General features: G+C 42.0%; 1 long non-coding RNA gene across 1 annotated transcript in view; it reads right to left on the reverse strand.

Annotated features, from left to right (window-relative positions):
* Positions 1 to 7,839, reverse strand: part of LOC115373958 (uncharacterized) — a 72,920-nt gene extending 65,081 nt beyond the window's left edge. Inside the window, exon 1 of the long non-coding RNA XR_003929575.1 lies at positions 7,758 to 7,839. This is a non-coding gene — a long non-coding RNA (uncharacterized LOC115373958). The remainder of the gene's footprint in view (positions 1 to 7,757) is intronic.
* Positions 7,840 to 20,310: the final 12,471 nt, after the last annotated feature.

Here is a 20,310-nt window from a genome sequence, read left to right on the forward strand (position 1 = left end):
GTCACATTCATCCCCATTAATTTCCATAAAACAGATGCTGACTTTGCCTCTTCCCCTCTCTCTCTCTCTCTGCCGTGCTGTTTCTCTCATGGTCTTCCCCATCTCATTTCTCTCTCTCTCTCTCTTTCTTTTTCCTCCTTCTCTTTCCATTCATTCCCCCTCTTTTCTTACCCCCCCTCTTCTTCTCTCCCTCCAATTCCCTTCCTGTCTCGACCCCCATATCTTGTCACACTCCCTGTTAATTTCCATAAAAGAGATGCTGACTTTGCAGTTGTTCCGTGGTGGTGGGAGGTGTGTGTGAAAGGTATGGGGATGGGGGATGTGTGTGTGTGTGTGTGTGTGTGTGTGTGTTGGGAGGGTTGGGGGTACATGGGAACTATGTTATCACCTCTATTAGCAGGGATTTTAAAAGGCAGTAGGGAGGCGGAGACTCCCCGGCCAAAAAACTGGGAGCTTTATTGTGATTGATGGCTTCCTATTAGGGGGCTGCAGTGTTATCATCACCAGTGGACGAGCGAGGTCCGGAGACAGAGAGAGAGAGAGGGAGAGAGAGAGAAATGGGTGTGGGATTGAGGAGCAAAGGCAGAAAAAGGAAACAGAAAGGAAACAGAAAGAAAGGAGGTGAGAGGGAGAGACAGGGTTTACAAGGGAGAAAAAACGGAGAGATGAAGAAAAAAAGGAGGGGTTGAGAGAGATTAAGCAAGGCAGAAAAAAGAAAGCAAGAGAAAGAGACAAAGACAGATACAAGAAGAGATGGACAAAGGGAAGAGAGGAGACGGAGAAAAGGGAGAGGGAGACAGTTTTCTGTCAATACCTGAAGAAAAAGAAAGAGAGAAAGATAAACAGAGATAAAGGAAATATCTCTCATAAACTTTTCATCCAAACCCACACACTCACAGTCACACCGAATATGAAATTAGTCACCTGTGCCTCTTCGCCTGCTGGATATTCTGTCATTATGCCGAGCTGATGATGAACCGAAAACGTTTTGGAGATGGAAGAGCCAGACTTTTCACTTCTCTGTGGCCGTGTTCGTGAACATCCCGTTCATTTCTCCCGCAAGACTTTTCGAAAAATCCGTATTTCACAAATGTTATCGCTTTATGAAGGGCCCAGTCCCCTACGAGCATGACTTCACTTTTGACTCTGAGAAAAAAAAATGAAACTCATTTTTAAAAAGTATGCACTGAATAATCCATAATCCAGATTTACACATGGCTCTTTTTCGCCTCAGCGGACCCCAGGGGGCGCTGTATCGTATTTCAATAGAAAAAAAAAAAAAACTCATCCTTCCCCCTGCTGATTCTGCTCTATTCATCCCTTAAAAAACGCCCAAAATATCTGATAACAATATCAAAAAACGGCTCCAGACACGTTCAATGCCAGCCCTAATCACCGTGGCAACAGCTCTCTAGTTGGTAGTACTCTTTTTTTTTTAAAGAATTGTAGGTAATGTAGTACCTCTGCACTAATCTCAATAAATAGACTCTATATGTACATATTAGAGTGCGGATCGGGCCGCATGTTTTTGTCCGAGCCCGACCCGAGCCCGAGATTTTGCCGATGCGTTGCCTTCAGTGTCGTCACGTAAACTCCAGCTGTAAGCGGAGTCGCCAAGAACAGACGGCGGGTCCATCTTTTTTCACTAAAATAACGCCAACGTGACCGAATCCGAACATAATTTCTAAATATTTGTCAAAACCCAGCCTCGTAGGTCCCGACCGGCCCGTGTCGGGAATCCACACTCAAATACGTTTATATTGAACCTGCAGGCGAGGGACACGAGTTTGGAGGCGCTCTGGAATCCGTTTCCACTTCTGTTGTGATCGGAGTATTTGCTGTTTGCATGCCGAGTGGTTTTATACAAGAAACGTCATCTGGACCTAAAACACGTACAAAAAGTATTGATGTTTGTGTAACGTGAGGAGAAACATTCAACTTGTGCAGTAAAATGAACAGAAACAGGGATGTTTTCTGGCTTGTTTCCGGCTAAACCTGAAAAATTGCTCCATATGCTCCAAAAACTGGCACATAGCAGCACATAACAACATCATAGCTGATAATAAGACCTAAAATGATTAATATTTTATGGCAAATTGTCACATTTGCGAGTCTTACCCGCCTGCTAAATGAATGTACGACGTCTGGCCTTTTTACAGTCTGTTTTTTTTTTTTTTTTGGACTGTAAGTGGCTCCTGCGGCTTATTATTCAAACGATATACACACAGTCGGCGCATTTTTACTCGTTTTCTGTCTGGTGTTCACCTTTGTGTTTCTCGCGGGCCGGGCGGCGGCCGAGCGGCGGGTCGGGTCGTCCTGTTTTTGTTGTCGCGGCGTGCAGGCGGGAGGGTAAACAAATCCAGTTTTAATAAGGGCTTGTAGCTCATAATCCTCGCCCTCCAGCAGGTGAGGGCCAACATATGGGGCGAGACAGCAGCAACGGGACAGCGTGAACACACACACACACACACACACACACACATGCATACACACACACACACACACACAGCAGCTGTCACTTGTTTTCCGAGGCAAGACGGATCCAACAAGAACACCGTGGGTCTTTGGGAGCCGGGCCAAGAGAGGGAGGAAGGGAGGAGGGAGGTAGGAAAGGGAGGACAGATTAAGGCAAAAGACAGAAGGTGGAAAAAAGGAAGCGAGGAGGGAGGAAAGGAGGAAAGAAAGGAAGTCAGCCTCGATATTTTACACTGTGGCTCTTCTAATTGAACAGGCGACGGTAGAAGTGCGGCGCGTTTCACCTCGACTCATTTGCCACTTTGCTGTTTTTTTTTGTAAACGGAGTGTGTTTGACGAGTGCGACTTGTTCATGGTTACTTTACCCTTGTGTGCTTTACGGCGATAAAATGTTTTCAGCGAGGGGGGGTTGGTGGAGAAAAAAAAAAAAAGAAAGGAAAAAAAAAAAAATCAATTTCCCCCCTGACTGATTTGGTTACACACAGCTACGCATAGACACAGAGGCAAACACACACACGCTTGCACACACACAAACACGGGTAAACACAAAGGCTCCGACTCGTGCCATGTACACACACACACACACACACACACACACACACACTGGAATCTCCACACTGTTTCAGCAACTAAGAAAAACAGCTTTTTTTTTTTTAATTTAAATCTTGATTTCCCCTTAAATTTCCCCTTTAATTCGCTTCAAAATTCAAAAAGACATGATGGAAATAGTTGCATTTAACCCCTTCAATTTTCCCTTAAGATGTCATTGTTTTATGGCTGCAGCGTCACATCGAATAGAAAATATCTTTGTGTCATGAGCATCATTTTCCTGGGATTTCAGCAGGATATGTTTTTTGATCTCCGCTAGAAATTCAAATAAAGCTCCGTGGATTTGAACACAGCTTGTTTTTTGTTTTTTTTTTTTGTGGTTTTTCCAGTGTATTCTATGCAAAATTCCATAAATCAAATGTGTTTTTGTTTTTTTTTTTCTTTCTCATCCTGTGGTGAGCCGTGCGGTCCTTTTGCCTTTTTACGAGGTTAAAACGTGAAAACCCGAAGCGGGAGGTGGAGGTGGAGGTGGAGGTGGAGTTGCGAGGGTTTCGGAGGACGGCTGCGAGGCGTCACGTGGCGAGCGCCTCCTAAAAGAGCGTCGGCGTGTTTGTCCGGCCTCTATGGGCTTTTCACACTCGACAGGGCGGCAAATCTGTACAGCTCCACTTACCGAAATGGGGAAAATTGAAACTACAAGCATCGGCTCGGTCCGCCTTACATCTCTGCTTTCTCTTTCTCTTTTTTCCCTTCCTCCTCCCCTCCTCTGTTTCATTCTCTCTGTTTGTGAATCTCTTTTTATTGCGCTCTCATTCAATCTGTCCTCCCTGTGGTTAACGGGGCCTGCTCTCGTCCTCTCTTTTATTCCGTCTACCTTTTCTTTGTCTCCCTCTGCTCCTTTTTTTTCCTCATCTTGCCTCCTCGTTCCCTCTCTCTCTCTCTCTCTCTCTCTCTCTATCCATCCCAACCCATTTCTGCCTCTTGTGAAGTGTGAAAAATGATCGTCTGCGCGGGATGAAATCAAGGGGGGGGGTAGCGGTGGACAGGATTCACCGGCGTAATGGCCTGACAAAATGAATCGCGGCCTTCCTCGCCATCCATCACCGCGCTGAGGCGACCGCGCTTAAGATCTGTGAAGGCGCTGGCTTATTGATTACTCGTAACTACAGAGTGTCTGATCCGGTGCTCGTGGCGGGGTGGGGGTGCGGGGTTGAGGGGTGCGGGGGGGGGCAACGCAGACAGCTGTAGCGTGCTCAAAAAATCTCCCTTTGATAGATTTTAAATGGTGAAATATCGATTTCTGTCCGGTCCAAGGCCTGGCCAAGCGGGCCGCAGCCATTTGTCGGAGGTGTAATGCCGGACACTCGCTTTCGCTGCTCGCCATCAATCATTCTGACACGGGGAGAAATGAGAGAGAGCGGTAGAGAGAGGCAGCGAGACAGTGGGAGAGAGAGAGAGAGAGAGAGAGAGGGAGGAGAGATAAATCAGCGGCTGGAACCTCTACCTCCGTTCAGTTCCAGTTTGCTTGTGCCTCCTGTGGTGAAATGGGACACGTTTACACAACGGGGGTCCAAACACGAGTTATCTTAGCCGTGAACGCACGGCAATGCATTTCGTCGACTGGGACGCACGCCGCTCGCCGCTTCGAGGAACAAAAACCGCCCCCCGTTTTAGCGCTCACGGTAACATCGACACTCTCAGCAAACACCCTCCAAACTTTCCTCGTTGTCTTTTATTTGGTATTAGCCCGCCGTAAAGAGCAGCCCATGAAAAGGGGGAGATTATTGTTCTTAATTGCTTGCCGTAGCAGCAGCCAGAGGACAGGCAGGTAGCATTAATCTACATTAAAAGACCGGAGAGGGGGCCGCCGGGCGCGTTTCTGCTGAGTCACGCTCGTTTAAGGCTCGGTGCTGTTCAGCTGATAACGTTGAAGCCTGGATAAAAAGTTTTTAAGGGGTTTGAAACAGAAGTGTGTGTGTGTGTGTGAGAGAGAGAGAGAGAGAGAGAGCAATGGATGGTGTGCAGTTTGTTTTGTTTTTTCGTTTTTTTTTTGTGGTTGTTTTTTGGCTCGTTCAAGTCATAAGAGGAACTAGGAACACGCTTTTCTTTTTTTTTTTTTTTCTTTAATCTGAGTGGTGTGAAGGCCAGTGAGCTCCAAATGTCCAAATGTTGGGGGGCCCATATGCCCCACCAACGGGCCCCCAAATCCATAGAGCAGGCCCTGGTTTGTGTGCATGCCGGCTTTGTTTCGTTTACCGCTGACACCGATACAGCAGAGTGAGTTTTTCATCTGTTTTCCCCATCATTTATTTATTTATGAATCATAATCTGGCACGGTTGAGGCATGCACCAGTTGGACAATAATGTATATTTACATTTTTTAACTGATCTTACCCTTCACATTTTTCACTTTACTGATAATTAGGCTGCAGACCCCGCCCACAACCGTGCAGCCAACCAAACTTCTCTCTCACAATATCAAATAATTTTTGGACAAGGCCATTTCGTTAATTTCACTTTTCCCAATGTGTCTTTTTTATGCCATTTTTTAAATAATCATGCCATTAAGTGGACATGACATGGTGGTTTTTCAGTGATTGACATGCATCCTCTCCTTGGCTCCGCCCCCTCCCTCATTCTGGCAGCACTGCGGCGACCACAAACATCAACAACGTTTTCAACTTTTGTTTTCAGCTCAGTTTAGTTTCAGGTAGTTTCCAGAGTGGGCTTGCTCGTTTCAGTTTAGTTTTGATTCTTTCGCTTTCATTTTGTTTTTTATTAGTTTCAGTTTTAGTTTTAGTCTGGGTTTTAATTATAATATGGGTTGTGTTTGTCACGGGCAAAATTTAAGAAGTTCAGGATAGGTATTACAACACAAACCCACTCCCAGTCATGTCGACGTCCCAGTCTCAACAAACATCAGCACCTCCTCACGCCTCCTGCTTTGACAAAGTTTCCTCTATATTTTAATTTCATTTTAGTTCGTTTTGTAAGTACACAGTCATTTCACTTAGTTTTGCTTTTCATTTCGGTCACCTAAAATGCCTTGTTCCCACATCTAATTTAAGTTTTTAGTTCAGTTTTAGTGAAGTATAATAACTTTGGTGTGTCCACATTGTGAAAGTATGAAAACGCAGTATACTCAAGACTGTCGATGTACAAATTCAATTGGCTCAGTATTTTGACCCACAATGCAGTGCACTGTGGAAAAGGAGGAGCTACTCAAGGGGCAACAGTAAAGCAGAAGTCGATTAAAATCCAAAATAAACTGAAATTCCAGTTGAGATGTGTGTTATTTTGGTATTTGGGCACTGGACTGTGCAGGGCGATATGTTTAATTTCTATCAAACTAACTGCCAAAAAAGTACAATTTTGAAATGAGCACATTGTAGGTAATATTTAGAGTTAATATTTATAATAATGTACTTCTGGGACACAGCTAGAGTCTCCTTGTCAGACACCAATGGTCGACATCACGCTCACTTTGTCCACTACACTCTAAAAACACTTGGGTTATTTCTTTAACCCAATTCCTGCGTTACTTGAGTTGGGTTACATTTCTGGGTTATTTTTCCAGAGCCATAACCATTTCTTGAGTTACAAGGATTTTATTTTGACCCAATTTGTGGGGTTTTCGAGTTGGGTAATATTTCTGGGTTATTTTTTCTGAGAGTAACCCATTGTTGGGTCAGAGACTTGGGTTTGATTGATTGATTACTTACTGATTGATTGATTGAATACTTTACGAACAGTTTGTGTAACGAAGAGCACTTCATTACTAGTGACTGATAGCTTTGCTTGTAAATATTGCACAACATGGTGGGTAGAAAATGCACTTTAAACAGACAACTTAACTATGCACTTTAATAATGGCACTTGGCACTTTAGTCGCAATATTTGCACTTTATTATTGGTTTGCACAGAATATTTGCACATTGCATATTTGCACATTTTATACAGACTATTTATTGTCTATTTATTGAATAATTTACAAATTGATAATTTAACAGTGTAAAACCGTGAGTGATGTGTGTCTTCAGGCTTGGGTTGTAGTCAGGGCTTGGCTCCACCTCTGAGCGTACAATTGAATTAGCTGCTGATACCACATTTGCGTGTGATTGCCTATTCAGAATTGAATAGTGTTATGTGTGGAAACGTGCAATAAAATCATATAAATGCGGAAGCACTTAATTAGTAAGAATACTGTGTGAAAGTTTTAGCCCACTCTACTTTTGGGTTGAGTGGGCTAAATGAATATGACCTATAAGTTGGGTTATATTGACTACAATCCTGGGTCATGTTAAAAAAAAAAAAAAAATTGGGTTATTTATTTAACCCAGATTATGGGGCAAAATGCATAACCCAGTTTCTTGAGTCAAAGTAACACAGCAAGTAGTTGAACCCTTTTTGACCCAGGGGTTGGGTTAAAGTTGGGTTATTTTTTAACCCAGCAGTTTTTGGTGTGCATTATGTACAGTGTGTTTTTATGTGTGTGTGAAATCATCATCATCATCAGCAGCATCATGTGTTCATCATCATCATGAAATTACTGATGAAGAATCAAGTCAGAGGAAGACGAGATATGGATTATTTATCACTAACTCAACAAATTTTATTATTCCAGGATGACAAATAAGGCACAAATCATATTAAACTGAGGAAAAAGGGATTGTTTGATGAAATTTTGACATTAATAAACTGTGCACGGGGAATTTTGTGCAACATGTACTCACACATGAAAGGCTCATCCTTGTCCCAAAAACTGATGTGATTGGCGGTTTGCCTCTGAAACTGAAGTTATAGTAGCATTCTTGTAACAGAGATTCACTTTTTACAATTATGAAAAATACAGTCCTCTTACTTATGCACTGTTTCTCACTCATTTCTGCAAGATTTGTGATGGAAATGCCACCAGAATATACAATGTCAGTGGTGTTGGCAGAAATGACACCTACATAAGTTTCTTTGCTGCGTCTGTACCTGCGCTCCAAACTGCCAAACTGCAAACTGTACACCGATTTTTATTTTTTTCGAATGTGCAATATTGCCCAAAAGGAAATGATGTGAGCTACATCAGGCAAGGTGGGGAGAAAAAGGGCCGCCTGATGTGAAGAGACAGGTGAAAAGTCGATTCAGACTGATCCTATAAAAGTTTGGATCCGTTAACCTGCTGGTGAAAAATTGAAACGCGGTGATCCAGGAAGGAAAACAAGGCACTTTGTCTTGTGAAAAAAGAAAAAAAAAAAAAAAGATGAAAAGCCCATATTACATGGCAGACAAGTAAAACATGACCATCACTCTGTCTTTGTCAGGGTTACACAGATTAGCCAGTGCTGTACTATACAACATAGAAACATGCATTTTTAATAGGTGAAAGTAAAACAGATGCAAGATGCAAAACAGCACAAAACACTATAAAAAGTTGCATTATTTTTCCATGATGTGAAACAAGTGCAAACCACCTCTCTCCAAATGTGATTGAACAGCTGCGGCGTCAATATCTAAACCAATTTCCCTGTAAAAACGTCCAAAACGCATCAGACGAGAGCCACCACCGGCGCTGCATTTCTCTCACGCGGCAACTGGCAAGAGTCCCGATTTCAGATGTGACAATAATTTAGTGGAAACACATGGGACGCAGATGTCTCCCGCATGAAGCGCTCGCTCTGACGTATGCGGGACATATTTTGCATTTTCGTCCTCTGCGAAAACCCTCCTCCTCTGAAGCCCTCAAGATGTAATTTCACCAGAAACACTGAGGAAATAGTGCATTTTAACTGCATCAGCTGCATCTTATATGATATTCCTTTTGATTTCAACTCAATGCAATGAGCGGTTGCATGTTTTACCACTGGCCACGTGTCGTTTATTATGTTTTTTGCTGATTTTGTGTGATGTGATTATTAAAAGCCAGGAGTTTCTCTGTCGCTGGGGAATGTTTTTTACGTCATAAATAATCAAGTAATCTGTTGTTTACCTGTCATCGGCTGTTTGATGAATACATTTCCATCACTGTTGACCTTTTTCACAGCAGCCGCCTCGACAGGGTAAACAAAGGTGTTACTAATGACATTAATTAAGGTTCTCCTCCATTCGCGCTCCCGGCGCTGGGCATGCTGGCTCACTGGAATGGCCCGGCTCCACTTAAATGGAACACAATGTTAATCAGTGTCATTAGCAACACCTGGGTCTACCTGCCTCTTCACGTCAGAGAGGAAAAGCTAAGGCGATTGGCTCATTTGGGTGTCAGCGAGGAGTTTTTTTTTTTTTCTCGTTTGATACATCATCATTTGCATTAAACGTTTAAAATGTGACGTTTTTTGGTCCGAGGAGATGTGCAGTGAGGTGGGGAGCAGGTGGTGAACGCCACCCACGCACACGTCCACACACGCACACACACACACACACACACACACGAGCACAGAGGCAGTTGAGTCCTGGTGGGAGGTCTGAGGTCTGGCCCTCTACATTCCACAGACAAGTGTCTAGCACCTGCCAGGCCTCACTCAGCCTCGACCGGCCAGCGGATTAGGACGGACGGACACACTCCAAATCCATTTACTTTACAGTCTGTGTCTGTGCACTGTACGGCTCTGTGTGTGTGTGTGTGTTTGTGTGTGTGAGAGAGAGAGAGAGAGAGAGAGGGAGAGGGAGAAAGGCAGGCAATGAGAGACAGATACTCTTAATCCATTTCGATGATGAACTCATACTGTGACACATTGTGAAATATTTAGTCACACAGTCAGTCAATCAATCATTAGCCACGATTCCTGGAGTGATAGCTCTCTCTCTCTCTCTTTCTCTCTTTGTGTGTGTGTGTGTGTGTGTGTACATATTTTGCTGTTTTGCTCTATATCGTGAGCACCAACTGTTCTTGGGAGGATAATTCGGGCTGCGAGGACATTTTGGCGGGTCCTCACAAAAGAAAAAAGGCTCATTTTTGGGTTAGGATTAGAATTAGAAGTAGGATTAGGTTAGGATTAGCCATAAATTGGTTATGGCCAAGATTAGGAGAACACTGTTGAGAATGAATCTAAGTCAGTATGTCCACACAAAGACAGGAAAACCAACATGTGTGCATGCATGTACTGTATATAAGTATCCAGGTTATTAGAGTTCACTAAAACTAAACAACAAACGAAAACCAGTTGTGAAAAAATATTTTAATTAATGCAAATAAAAATTAAGACAAGACTTTAGATACAAACAAAACTGATAATAGATAAGCTAACTAAAATGAAATGAAAATACACAGAAAATGTCAATTTGGCCAAATTTGTCAACACAACAAGTGTTGAATTTGTATTGTGATACCTGTTATGAACTTCTTAAATCTTGCCCCTGACAAATACCCACCATATTATATTAAATAAACAGAATAATAAACAAATAAATAACCTAAAATTAAACTAAACTACAACTAAACATTTTTAAACAATAAAAAAACGAAACTGAAACAAGCAAACCCACTCTGGAAACTGAAACTAAAATCAAATGAAAGCGAAAATTAAAAGCAAAAAAATAAAAAGTAATGAAAAATACAAAGGTACAATAACTCTGGTGTGTATAATGTACATAAACAGACCTGCTGCTTCAAAATGGAACCCCTGGCATTAAATCACAATAGAACACGATGCAAATGTCAAACCAAGACAAAAGAGTGGGTGGGCCAGGGCAGGGTGATAAATAGGATTCTGCGTGATTCTGTTTGACTGCCAATACTCAAACACACGTGCACAGAAATACACATACACATACATGTACACATATTCTTACACACACACACACACTGTCGTCAGCCGGTGCCTGACAGGTGCACATGTTAGCTTGCTCAGTTCAACCTGGATCAGAGCATTTGGTCTGTCTCTGTAGCAACCGGGCTCCCAGGGTGTGTGTATATGTGTGTGTGTGTGTGTGTGTGTGTGTGTGTGTGCAACCAAAAGGTCCAGTGCTCAGTACCCAGACACTAACCATATTGTTTTCCTCAGTGAAGCCAGGAGAGCAGAGGCTGATTTACAGAGCTGTCTGGCACTAAAGCACGCGGATGCATGACTGACTCGGCCTAATGGAGTTTTCAGCTTCGGATTTGCACTTCTCCCTCTCTACAAGCACCATAGCCGTAGATAAGCACAATTTGGCCACCGCAGCCATGTTCGCTTCGCGATCTCGCCCTGCAAGCGTTGCCAAGCCACTTCTGATTCCCTGCCAACCGCCTCGTACCATGTTAAGTGTGTGGCAACGCGGCAAAGCTGCAGAGGGCACGGTCCCACAGATCGCACACAACATATATCAAAACGCTCCCGTGCAAATGCTCTGTTTCAGTCCCTCGTGGCCGCCAATGAAACGCCCCTAAATCAGACTTTTCACGTTGTAAGCAACCAGCAAAATCAAGGTAAAAACAACAGGCTTCTCATTTCTCATATATATATGTATGTAAAATTCAAAATAGGAAACCGAATGTTGTGACGTCATAGGAGTAACAGAGTCGGGGTGCTGCTGTTGTTCATGCTGGACCCTTAAATACAACACTGCCTTAATTAACATCATACCTGTGTGTACTGTCATTTTTAAATAATTAATATGCCAGTGTTTTGGGTGGAATATCCCTTTTCCCAAGTTACCCAGACTGAGACAAGATGTTTGATACCATTTTCACCTCTGTATGTCCAGTGGTTCAGTTCCTATGGGTAGCATTTCCAGTTAGCTTAGCATAAACACTTGAAGTCTATGGGAGTCGTTAGCCTGGCTCCGTCAAAGTGAAAAAAATAAACAGCAGCTCCGAAACTGTCTTATTTACAAAATGTATCCTGTATATTTGTAATATTCATTTTGACAAAGCTAGGCTAACGACTCCCATAGACTTCAAGTCTTAATGCTAGGCTAACATGAAATGCTACCCATAGGAACTGCACGTACAGAGGTGAAAATGGTGTCGAACATCTTGTCTCAATCTGGCGAAGTCGGAAAAAGAGGATTTTGTCCAAATTTTTGGAGTATTCCTTTAAGTCCTATATGCTAAAATATTGGCCTACAAGGTACAAATGTAAATAAAACTGTCAGTGCAGGTTACCAAATGTCTGAAAACAACATTTCTGGCAACACTCTAAAGAATTAATCATCCGTGCCAGCCAAAAGGCGAAGTCTGATAATGTCGTTGTGAATCCACCTGGGTTTTCTCTCACATTTACATGCTATCTGGACATTAATCAGGTTTGTTTACGCCAGCCTGTCCATGTCAGCTTTCTGGACTCTGCGCTGTGCAACTGCATGCAGCTGGCCCCCGGAAACACAACCTTCAACAAATTACACATTTCACACCTCACAAATTGTTTTGCCTCCAAACTGTTGGGACAAATCCATTCTCCTGGTTGGGAAGGACAACCGGCCACATGAGAAATGACTAAAGTGTCGCTTTAGGGTTTCACGATGAGATTCAGACTCAGTTCACAGAATTTAACCGCCTTAACTTCCCTCTGTAATAAAGCTGAAAAACAAAAATAAAATCCATATTAAGACATTGTCACATTCATATTGTGTATCTGCGGGTTGCAGCGTCATTCAAACTCCAACACACTTATAATGAGTGTATTCAAAGCTGAGATGCCCTTGTTTTATGGCTTCAGCATGACATTAAATACAAAATATCTTTATGTCTTGCGCGTTATTTTTTTTACACATTTCCCTGGAATCCAGCGGGACATATTTGGGATCTTTGGAAAGCTTGAGATCTCCATAGAATTTGAAATAAAGTTCTGTGGGTTTGAGCAAAAGCTGTCACCAGAAAGCACAAGGAAGCAATTCACTGGTTTCTCTTTTCATTTTCATTTCGTGACATTTCATTTGGACACTGTGGGAATGCTTCCGTGCAACTTATTGCTCTGGCAACATGTTGCCCACAAAGTTGCCGGGCTTTTCCCTGCTGCTGCTGTGGGCTGATGGATTAATATGAACGTAATTACAGGCCAAAAGCTGATAGGGAATAGTTTCAAGCTACATAGATTTCTGTTGCAGAATACACCTCCAGTTTGTGGGAAACAAATTAGCCGCCTCTGATCCCTGATACACACACACACACACACACACACACACACACACACACTCACACACAGTGCTCTTCACATGCAGTGAATAATTAATGCCTCCCTTTCTCTGCTCTCTAATGATGTCTCCAGGGCTTGTGTGTATGTGTGTATACATACAGTACATGTGTGTTTGTGTGTGTGTGTATGTGCTCCGCCCACTTCCTGTGCAACACTTCATTTCTACACGCTTCTCGTGTAGTTTCGGGATCACACACACACACACACACACACACACACACACACACGCACTGCTGCAGAGAAGCTTCCCCTAGGATTTAACAGAAAACCTGCAGTGCCGTGTAATATTTGTGTTTAATTCATGATGTGTGTTAATATTTGAGGTTTCGTCTGTGTTGACTTTTGGAGTGAAGTGTTTGAAGAGTTGCATTTCGAAATGAGATCGACGCCGTCTTTGAAACGAGAAAAACTCAAAAACTGCCTGAAACACAAAGTGGATTATGATTGAATTTCTTGGTTAATGAAGGACATTTGCATACAAACTAACATTTAGGACATGATGATCGATCTCTTGTGTTTTCCAAATACTGATCAGTGAACACCGGCAGGGCTTCCTGTCCTGGTTTGTAATATTTAAATCCCATTATGCACAAATTGGGATGAACATCATCCGAATTTACTGCTTTAAAGTGTCATCGTAAGCAGTGAGGAATGTTTTTTGGGGGACGATGACATCATGTATCAAAGGTTTAGCCAATTGTAGCTCTGTGATATCAGCTCAGAATGAAAACATTGCTAACATGTGTTAACATATCGGATCACCATAGATAAGATGTTGGCACTTGAGGTTGCACGATTACTGTAGTGGTGGACCGATTCTTGGCAAGCAACCTCCAAACACGGAAATGGAACGATCTTTCAAGTCACAGCTCGGGAATCCAGGAAAGATCCACCAAGCCCGAGTAATGTCCCATTTTGAGTAGTTTTTCACTGTATATAGTATTTGTGTTTTGAAACATGCTGTAACAACTTTGTGGCTGCAATGTCTATGTCCATTCGGCCGATTTGTGCTTGATCGAAGTCTTTGTGAACATGTGGTATCTCCATGTTTTCCATAACAGACGCATTTAGATTGGAAGTTGGAAGTACCAGCTCACTTGCAGCAATATTTGACTGCGTCCACCATAAAGTGCACTTATAACACACAATAATAACCCATAACACAAGCACCTAAAGTGACATACCCTCATTTATAAGCAGGACGGAAAAACTTGTGGTCTTGAGATTGAAAACTAAAAAAAACAAGACTTGGTCATACCGGTGCCGTCCGGTGAAGGAGGGATCCGGGGACACAAAGCATCAAATCGAAGGACTGTCTGGTCACCCTGCTTTAAATTTGGTATCAAGATATTTGTAATGCCACGAGAGAGACTGGAATCAAACTGTCTCAGAGCTACTCAGTGAGCTAGGTGAGGGAAAAGACTCAAGGACCAGCTTTCGACAGTGTGAGAGCAAACCGTGCACACTGGCTTAGACCCAAAGCTCCTTTAATATTACCTCATTATCTACGGATTGTCAAGGGACACTGGGGCATGTATGCCAACAAACACTCAAGGGTGTATTACCTCCCCAAAAATATAAGCTGCCACCAGTATCAACTGCTGGCAGTGGCTAATAAATGCTACATTAAGTGGAAAACCGATTTCCTTAATCCACTTACATTTCTTTAGGTTCTATGGTGCACTAAACCCATTAGGACCATAGAGCTGTGGCGAATCATATAGTAAGTGTTGAAAAAGTGACAGTGGTGGGAGACTGCAGAGGAGAAAAACAAGTCATGTAGCTGCTGGGAACAAAATATGTGTTCAAGCACGTATGTGATGTGTTGTATAATATTGTTTTTAAGAGACACATGGCTGTTTCTGGCCGTGTCTTTGCTGTTAACCCTCGATTTCCCCCTCAGATTTCCCCTTAAGTAGCTTCAAAGTAAATCTAAAATCCATGTTGTGCCACAATCTCAGATTTATATTCTGTATCTACTGGCTGCAGCTTATATTGAGTGAAATATTCACCGCTGAGATGCCGTTGTTTTATGGCAGCCGCATTCCATCGAATAGAAAAGATCTACATGTGTAGCGCATCATTTTATACACATTTTGCTGTAATTCAGCAGGACACGTTTGGGATCATTGGAAACACTGGGATCGCCACTAGAATTTGAAATCAGGTTCTGTGGGTTTGACCAAAGCTCAGCTGCGCAGCGTGCATTTGTAAGGATGAACCCACCGAGGGATGGCTTGAAGACTCAAAGACACCAAAAATGCACAAAGAAACTTGTTTGTTCATGAATATATAATGTATTATTGCATGAGCTTGCCACACTGGGCAGATTCTGGCCTGATCTTAAAGCAATCCCATCTGCTTTTCTTAATCTATTATGCTTAACATAAGACCCTTAAGAGACTCGAGTAATTAAACCATAATGTCTAATATGAATGTAAGGAAACTTGAGAGAACTAGAACTGTCTCAACCGAGCCGCTAATTTCTTCATCGCCTATCCATCGCAGCACTCGTGAATTCCTTCTGCACCATTTATTGATAAAGAGAGACAGACACAGAGAGAGAGAGAGGGAGAGAGAGAGAGAAAGAGAGAGAGAGGATCCCTATAATTACAAAGATAGCGTGGCCACACTCCCTCCCTGGCGGAGCCTCGGAGGCGTCACTCCCTGTCCCTCCATATTGTACGAAGACTGTTCTATCAGCCCGGGAACGGCATCGTTGCTTGTAAATTAATTTGGGGTTCCTGTCAGTCGAGGGAACCTCTCCTCTCTTATCTGGCAGCGTTATATGGGGAAGGCTGAGAGGCTGGGGAGATACTGCTGAGAGCACTGGAGGAGAGGTGGATGAGGAGGGGAGCATTAAAGAGAAGAGAGGCAGATAGGAGGAGAGAGGAGGAGGCAGCGACGAAACAAGGGAGGAGAGCGAGGGGTAATGGCTCCCTGCTGGATGTCGAGAGAGGACTCGAGGAAGGACCTGACTCGGTGATAAGTGAATATGGGCTGGCACCCTGCTCCCCCCCCGCCCCTGCAAATCCACCCCCACACACACACAAACACACACACACACACACACACCCTATTTGTCATCAGGCCTGGCGTCTACACCGAGAGGCCTTCACCTATCAGCACTATTTGTCCCTAAGTCACAACCCGCGGATAAATCTTCTCCCGATGATCCCCGTTTAAATCCACCCCCCTATTACCTCAGGTCCGGCCCCCTCGTGATCGCATGCGCTCAGACACACACACACACACACACACACAAACCTCTGACCCCTTCAGTTGTTTCTAATTAACCCTGCACCCACTGTATGTAGCCTCAATTCCCTCATGGCAATAAATAGGCCTATAGCTACAATCCCATTAATGCCGGGAGTCATGATGGTGAATTAAGGGGGACATTGACGAAGTGGTGGGAAAACACACGGAGATGGAGCCGAGGCCGAGCTTGCTCAGGTATAGCAATGATATGGTAATGCATAAATATACAGAAATAAATGAAAAAATAAAATTAAGCCCCAGTGACAAAAGAAACAACTCTGTTCCTGTTGGTTATGTTCATAATTTTTGCCTCACTTTTAGGAATTCCCCATTTCCATCACCTCCTTTTTCTCATTCCCAATTCAATTCAATTCATTTTTTTTTCCAGTCTCAAGACTTATTTCGTTTTTGTTAAATGTTTTGTTGTCCTGTCCTTTTCTAATGTACCTGTGTTTCACAGAGTTAATGTTGTCCGTGGGTTAGGGTTAGATTAAGTTTGGGGGACAGGTAGTGCTGCTGGGGCTAAAAACATCTTCAAATTAATAGAGTACTGAATAATAAAGGCTGTCAACAATGTTTTACTGTGTTTAAATTGCTAGGGCTTTTTTTTTTTTTTTTTTTTTTTTTTTTTTTTTTTTACATTCAAACCATTTGGTGACTTGAGATGGGTTTTGGCCATTTTATGAAAATCTAGAAAAGTTGGGAAAATAAAATTTCCAGGCCCTATACTAGTTATTGATTTTTTTAAAAAAAAAAAATTTTAATTTTGTAAATGTCATAGAAATCTTATTAAAGCAGCATCAACTACTGTAAAGAATGAGTGTTCAGTTCTGGAAAGCTGGAAATGGCTTATTCACCTCTGCAAATAAATGCTATTCACATTTTCGATCCTGCATAGTTCATGACTGTTGCACTGGGCAGCTCCCATGTGTGAATACACACTGCAGGAACCAGGAAAATCCTTCCTTGGATACCAAAAGTTTAAAAAGCCCAGTGTGATTTACAGTGTGGGGATGATTATGGTTATGTATTGTAAGGGAAAGGAATGTATATGGTGTTCATTTTGACATTTTCTCCATAAAAGCCTTTGTTTAAAGCTATACAGGTGATGGTAATGTATTTGTGTGTATTTAAAGCAACACAAATCTGAGCTTCATTTCACTGCTATTCAAAGAAATGTCTTCTTCTCCATGGGGAGAACCAAGACTGTCCATAACAAGAAATGAATACCATTTATTATTTCTAGCATGTTATGAATATGGAGGTGGGAAGGGAGGGAAAAAAGCCAGGGATAGGTGTATACTGCATATTCAGACACTTGGCGAACCTCCAAATGACAGAAACAACAGAGGCTTCGGTTTTAAACAAATGTAGAGGATGAACAATAAGACGCGCGTCGTCCATTGTGGTCCGTCCCGCGTGGGATGGAAGTGGATCCAGAGGAGCAGCGGGTTCAAAACGAGACGCTCAGAATGCGGAGGTGGACAGGATTTTATCACCAGACACGAGGAACACTTCCCCTACATTCATCAATTCATTTCCTCACAAAGGAGACGCTGGATTTCAGCATTTTTAAAGGAAAAATTAAGTCCAAGTTCATTAAACTACTAAAAGTGAATGTTAACTGGGGCTGCATGTTGACGAACACACTTTTTTTTAGAAAGCACCTTGATTTATTTTCATTTTGCACCCTCAGAATTTAGAAAGAAAGGGTATAACTCAATTGGTGGACGTCCCATTTTGGCACAAAACTCCTCAGCTATCCTAGGATAGAAAGGCATGCTGGGGAAATGATAAAATGTGCATAGATCTTAAAGGTGGGGCAAAAAAAAAATGAAGGGGAGGAAATAAAAGCAATTTGGGAGTTGGTCTGATTTTTGGATTCAACATTTGTGGAGCCAGCAAGCAGGATGCCTCGTGACCTCTTTGATTTCTAGCTATCTGGCGCCACCTGCTGGCACTGTACAACACACGCTAATACGAATCGAGGCAGACAAACAGGCACACATGCACAAGTGGGGGAAAAAAAGCATTTCTGTTGAGCCTTTCTTAAGCCACTGTATTCACAAAAAGACGCCACGTTTTCAATGTGTAATGAAATCTCATTCATCTCAATTCGAGCAATCTGATGACCTTGTAAACCCCAGATTAGAATGGATTAGAAGACTTAAATAACACATTTTAAGAGTTCAGTCGCTTTGCTTCACTGGATTAGACCTTTTTCATGATTTCAGATGTGATTTAAGCCTTTTAGACTTTCAGGAGCAGTGTACACGGTGTTTTTGGCCTCATTTATTGCACTTATTTTTGATATTTATTTATTTACTTATTTTTTGCAATTTGTTACCATATTTATTTCATTGCAAGCTGTTTCTGCTCAGTCCAGCTCAAAATGGACCAAAATCCTGTTCATCTGCAAGTCAGCTGTCAAATCATGTTCATCAAGCAGATATTAAAATTATATATCAACAGTTGAATATAAGAAATACCCTCAATTTTTCCCCATGTCATAAGGAGGATGTCATGCCACTGTATATGTGTGCTATAAATGTGTCTGTGTTTGCATTTTTTTGCATGTACGAGTGAGTAAGTAAGTCACTATGCATGTGTGTATGCACTTGTGCATGGCTCCACTTAGCAATGGGAGACATAGATTAATTTTCCTGGGTGCAACAGAGGATAAATCATTTGTACATAATTAGCATGGGCAAGGTTAGGACTGACACTGGATTTTATCTTAATTACTGGATGGAATTTGTTCCATTAATTTAATTTGGTCTGCATGAGCGGCTCCGACACCCAACTAAGTTAATCTAACACCTGTCACGGTTCCAGCCAACGTGTGTCTGCGCAAGTGTGTGAGGGTTTATCTGCTCGCCTGTGTGTGTAAGGGTAAAATTCAAAGACCCCTTTGAAAAAATAATGCAAAATCCAGTTGGTATAACACTCTTTAAGTTCTTTTTTGGCACATTTACACACACAACTGAGTACAGGAAAGGTCAAATTCCATTAAAGATTTGTGAAAATTCCTTGTTAATGTTCATAAAACTGAATAGTAACTTAGTTTTGGCCAAATGTGGCTTTTATACTACTGGGGACAAAAACACGTCAACGCATTTGAAGCAACTATGTCTAGATACATGAGACACACCTGGCTCTTTAGCGCCATCTTGTGGTCATTTGCTGTGATAACCTCTGTTGCTCATTGAGAGCATTGAAATAAGGATCTGTTCCTCTTGAGAACATTTATTATGTGTTTATGACTGTGGAAATATGTGTAATGCATTATTTATGCCATAACTAAATCTTACTCTCCAAGTATGTGATAAGTATTTAAAATCCTCATATTGTACTTTTCTGCATGGGATGAATATGGTTAAGTTCAGGTTATTTTATTCATTTTTCTTTTATTACATATTTTATTACTTCATTATCAGCATTTTGAGAAGGAAGAGCCCAATTCGATCAGCTGAGGGAAGACAAATCCGGAGCTAAAACCTCCAGTGAAAGGATGGAAAAACTTTTAATGTATATTGTATATTGTATTGTATTTTGGCTCATATAAACCAAGACAAGACAAGACAAGTAAAGTACACTAAAGTTTAAAAAATATGAGAAATGTCAGAATATAGATGTGGATCTGTGGAGATTCCTCAGCTGTGCACATTTAAAAAGCTAACTATGCTGCTAAGAATTGCTTTCATGTTTTTTCCATTTTTACAGTATTATTTTCATTTTTAGATTATTCCATTATTCTGATTGTGATACAGTGATATCAGTATCATGTCACCGCCAATCTACTGATTTTCGGACCAGATTAAAGACTCCCCTGCATTTCCTGGCAAAGAAAATGAAAGGAAAACTATTGACACAGCTGTAAACTGTATATATAAAAGTGTCACAAACCATAAAAATGTTATTGTTT

The sequence above is a fragment of the Myripristis murdjan genome, chromosome 2, assembly GCF_902150065.1.
Source record: "Myripristis murdjan chromosome 2, fMyrMur1.1, whole genome shotgun sequence".
NCBI lineage: Eukaryota > Metazoa > Chordata > Actinopteri > Holocentriformes > Holocentridae > Myripristis > Myripristis murdjan.